Source organism: Octopus sinensis, linkage group LG11 (assembly GCF_006345805.1).
Source record: "Octopus sinensis linkage group LG11, ASM634580v1, whole genome shotgun sequence".
NCBI classification, from domain to species: Eukaryota; Metazoa; Mollusca; class Cephalopoda; order Octopoda; family Octopodidae; genus Octopus; species Octopus sinensis.
In genome coordinates, this window is record NC_043007.1 from 5,447,959 (window position 1) to 5,452,958 (window position 5,000).

Below are 5,000 nucleotides of genomic sequence, written 5' to 3' on the forward strand. Positions count from 1 at the left end.
TTTCTAGCACACTGGGTGACTAAATAAAGGCTTCCTCATTCACAATTTTAGGGGATTTTGTATTGTTCATGCTTAATCTCAAGTCGCCATCCAACATCTAACGACATCTTACATACGAGTATCCCGCTATTTTTCTCAAGTAAAGGATATTAAGTAACAGGGGGGAAAGGCATCTCAGCTTCCTCCACGTTAATGGATAAATGATGAAATGTATAGATTTTGGATTGGAGATTTGCATATAGCTGGAGTAGAACAACTGCTTCTTTGACTAAAAGCCTATTCCGTTTCTGACCATTCTATTTCTGACTATTTGTCCGTGAAATATGTGTAACCTATTCGTCAGCAAGACAGGCTGAATTTAGTCAAGGTATGTGTAGGGCAACAAAATAAGGGCTTATATAATCAGACTTATGTATGTATGGTTACAAGTGAAAAACCGGAAAATGATAACATTCACATTTCATTTGTAAAATAGGCGGGAGCTGTTAGAATTGTTAGCAGGCCGGACAAGATGCTTAGCGGCATTTCGTCCGTCTTCTTGTTCTGAGCTCGACTCTGGCTTTCATCTTTTTGGGGTCGATAAAATAAGTACCAGCTGTGTACTTGGGTCGAGGTAATCGACTTATCCCATTCCTCGAAATTACTGTCCCTCAGCCAAAATTTGAATTAAGGCAGAGAGCTAGGAGAATCGTTAGCGCGGTAGATAAAATGCTTAGCAGCATTCCTTTCGGCTCCTTACGTTCTGAGTTCAAATTCCGCCGAGATAGACTTTGCCTTTCATCATTTCGAGGTTAATGAAATATAATGTCAGTCAAGTACTGGGATTACTGTGACCAACAAGCCCCCGCTTCCTCACCAAATTACAAGCCTTGTGTTTGTAGTTGAAGGAATTATTATTATTCGCAGAGAAATGTGAGGTCAGGGAAAGAAAGAGAGAGATAGAAAAAGAGAGAGGGCAGAAAGAAAAAGAGTAAAGGAGAGAGAGAAAGAGAAAGAGCAAGAGAGAGAGGAAGAGAAAGTGAGAGAAGGAGAGAGAGAAAGAGAAAGAGAGAGAGAAGGAGAGAGGTGGTGCAGTCTGATGTTTCTTGAAAAGTGGATGAGAATGGTAAAAGTCTGAATGGGTCTAAATGGTTCCACTCTTTTGGAAATGAAACTGAAGAAGGGCACTTTCACAACCTTGGAGGCGGAAGAGTAATCGGAACCTTATGGGAGAGTTTCCCCCCGAATTACCCTCGATAGACTCCGACCGCCCCCATTGGCAATTTTACTTATTTTTCTGATTTCTATTTTTATTTCCTTTCTTTTATCTTTATTTTTGACGATTTCCCTTTTATCAAAGTAAATCTTACCTTTTTGCATTTAGTATTTCGTCCTTTGGTATTTCTCTCAATGTCTTGGGTCCTATCCTTTCGGGGTCGATAAATTAAGTACCAGTGAAACACTGGGGTCGATGAAATCGACTTAATCCGCTCCCCCAAGCTGCCCTTGTGGCAAAAATTTGAAATCCTCCTCCTCCTCCTCCTCCTCCTCCTCATTATTATTATTATTATTATTATTATTATTATTATTATTATTATTATTATTATATTATTATTATTATATTATTATTATTATTATTGTGGCGTGCTGGCTGAATTGTTAGCACGCCGGCAGAATGCTTTGCGGTATTTTGTCTGTCTTTACGTTCTGAGTTCAAATTCCGTCGTGGTTGACTTTGCCTTTCATCCTTTCAGGGTCAATAAAATATAAATCAGTTGAGCACTGAGATCGATGGAATCGATTAACCCCCTCCCTCAAAATTTCAGGCCTTGTGCCTTTAGTAGAAAGGATTATTATTATTATTATTATGAAGTCGGTTATCTGTCAGAATCATTTGCACCCGGATAAAATGCTTAGCGGTTTTCCTTCCCGCTTTGGGTTCCAAACTTCACCTATGTCGATCTTATTTTTTTCGTCCTTTCGGGGTTGATAATTATAAAGTTCCACTCAAATCTCTTGTGCTGAAATAAGCTTCAGGTTTGTATTATGTATCTCTATGTCTTTCTTTAAAACATTTCCAATGTGCCTATTATGATAGAGTCTGTTTCTATTTAAGGACCCCATATTTACTTTACTTCCTGTTTATTTTTTTGTGCTTTACCAGGGACCATTTACACACACAATGAAACGATGTTACAAAAGGCATTACAAAAACGCAGAGCTGAATAAAATAGTTATAAAAAAAAAACCCCGAAAAAGGCCAGAATCAAAGATGTTTCACAGTATATTCAAACGTTATAAATTGTTTTTAATTGTGCCAAAAATTAACTAAATTATATAAGCACACAATGTAATTAAATGTGACATAATTGAAAACAGTGGAAACCAACAAGGGCTTCGTATCAACACACAGGTGACATGCCAAATCCTCGCTTGGCTCAGAGTAACCCCAGAACTATGTCTTAGTACTCCTCTCATATTGGATTAACCATTTTCGGCATCGGGAAAAGTAAATAGCATCCAACAACCTTAGAGATTTACTATTTCGTGATCTAATTGGCCATTAGTCTTATCCTCACCAATATTCCTTTATCCAGAGTTTTGTTTCATTAAATCCTGTCTTAATTACCGTCTTTGTAATCTCAATCATCCCAGTACGTAGCTTTGTTTGCATGGAAATCGGTTTTTAAAAAGTCTTTTAGTCAAGAATGTTTCCGAGACTTGTGGGAAAGAGGAAAAATATATATTCAAACAGGAAACCTGGCTTGAAGGGAGGGTGGCGCTGGTGCCCAGTACGCAAAGTGGCAGGAACTGAGAGAATAAGATTGTAAATTTAATCTAGATTGAGCGGAAGATGGAAGGGAATTGGTAGCTGGCATCACTGGAATGGTAACAGACCGAGATGAACAGAGGTTCCTGATAGTGACAGGGATATCTAGGAGGCTAACGGAGACATCAGATTCAGTAGATGGGAATTCTATATCCTTTTGTCCACCGTGTTAACGATTCGCCTTGATCTCTGCCTTAATTCAAATTTTGGCAGTGTCAGTAATATCGGGGAAGGGATAAGTCGATTACCTCGACCCCAGTACACAACTGGTACTTATTTTATCGACCCCAAAAAGATGAAAGCCAGAGTCGAGCTCAGAACGTGAAGACGGACGAAATGCCGCTAAGCATCTTGTCCGGCCTGCTAACGATTCTGCCAGTTTCCGCCTATTTTACTTATGAAATGTGAATATTATCCTTTTCAGATTATTCACTTGTAACCATACATACATAAGTCTGATTATATAAGCCATTATTTTGTTCCCCTACGCATACCTTGACTAAATTCAGCCTGTCTTGCTGACAAATAGGTTACACAGAAGATAATACTAAAGATGGGGCTATCTAGTTACAGTCCGTTATAGGTGGATGGCCTGGTATGTTGGTCAGTATAACGACTGGTATAGATCTGAGGTGGATGAAATGAACTGGAACGAAAATTTGTCTCTCAATGTAAATTTCAAAGAGATGTACACAGTTTGGGGGCCTCTTCATGCCCAAAGCAACCAAAAGAGACAAGACAACTGAGTACAAGGGCTTGCTGGGGAAAGGGGACGGTGTTGGATTAGATCAGGGGCGGCTTAGGAAGTGCTAGCCCTTTGTTGTGAGGATACAAAGGGGGAAGTAGATTAGAAAATGGAGACGGGAAACACGACCAAAGACATTATGTAGAATGCAGTTGACCGTGATTGTTTAGTGCAGAGATCTCTTTGGTCGTTATTATTCGAGGTAAACGAGACACGGTACTCTATCTATAATTGGATTTTTGGGAAAAAAAATCCGAGGAGAAATATGAATTTTGTTTTTATTTTTGAAATGGTGGTAGATATTAGAAAAAAGGACGGGGGGAGAGAGAGAGAGAGAGAGATAGAGATAGAGACAGAAAAACTCGATGGCTGTAATAACTGGCTTCAGAAAAGATGGTGCTATCTTGTATGTGGGATTGAAGGCCATAGAAGTTCATCACCAATGCCTGTAGGCATGGAAGAAGAAGAAGAAGAAGAGAAGAAGAAGAAGAAGAAGAAGAAGAAGAAGAAGAAGAAGAAGAAGAAGAAGAAGAAGAAGAAGAAGAAGAAGAAGAAGAAGAAGAAGAAGAAACGGTAGAGTGGCAGAACAACTTTCTCGTGGTATTTAGTTACATTTCTTTACATTTCAGTTCGAATCCTACCAAAGCATTCTTTGTGTTTCCTCCATCTGGGGTCAATAAAATAAAGACTTGTCTGAAGGAAAGTCTGGTAAATCAATTGTGCTCTGTAAAACTTTGTAGCCTTTTACCAATCTAAATAATAATTATTTATTAATGAGTTAGAGAAAAAAAATCGGAAATGTTGAAATGAATTACCGGAATCATCAAGCATCGGAAAAAAATAACCTGTAATTGCTCCGACTCTTTACGTCTTGAATTCAAATCTCATTATATTCAGCTTTGGCTTTCATTCTTTCGGAAATTCATAAAACAAATTACTAGTCATGTACTGGAGTCGCTTTAACCAACTAACATCACCCATGAAGGTTTCAAATTTCTGGTCTTGCGGCTATTAGGAAACCCCACCCCAGCCAATTAGGGAAGATATCTGCGGTCTGTGTCGGCTACAAGTTGTCAGTATATATTTGTAAAACGCATTTGCATCGGGAAGATAGTTTCTGATGTTTCACACGGATACTCTCATCAGAGAAAGACAATTGCCTATTAATATATATATATATATATATATGTATGTATACCGGAGTAAATACGTAAATGTGAAACATGGTGGAAAAAAGAGTACTCAAATACCAGAGGAAGAGTAACAAAACTGTCCGACGAACGAGAACGTGAAACTCCAAGTAACAGCTTTTGTTAAATTTCTGCTGCTTTTAAATAAATTATATATATATATATATACACACACTTGTATACATACATACCTATATATGTGTGTGTATGTGTATGCTTACACACGCGCACGCACACGCACACACACAGATATGCG

The 5,000-nt window shown here is 38.4% G+C and overlaps 1 protein-coding gene across 2 annotated transcripts in view; it reads right to left on the reverse strand.

Moving 5' to 3' along the window:
* Nucleotides 1-4,952: 4,952 nt before the first annotated feature.
* Nucleotides 4,953-5,000, reverse strand: part of LOC115217162 (copine-8-like) — a 174,683-nt gene continuing 174,635 nt past the window's right edge. For both annotated transcript variants that reach the window (XM_029786786.2, XM_036507038.1), the window contains one exon: nt 4,953-5,000. This exon is cut by the window's right edge and continues 612 nt beyond it. The gene's annotated coding sequence lies outside the window, so the exon portion shown is untranslated.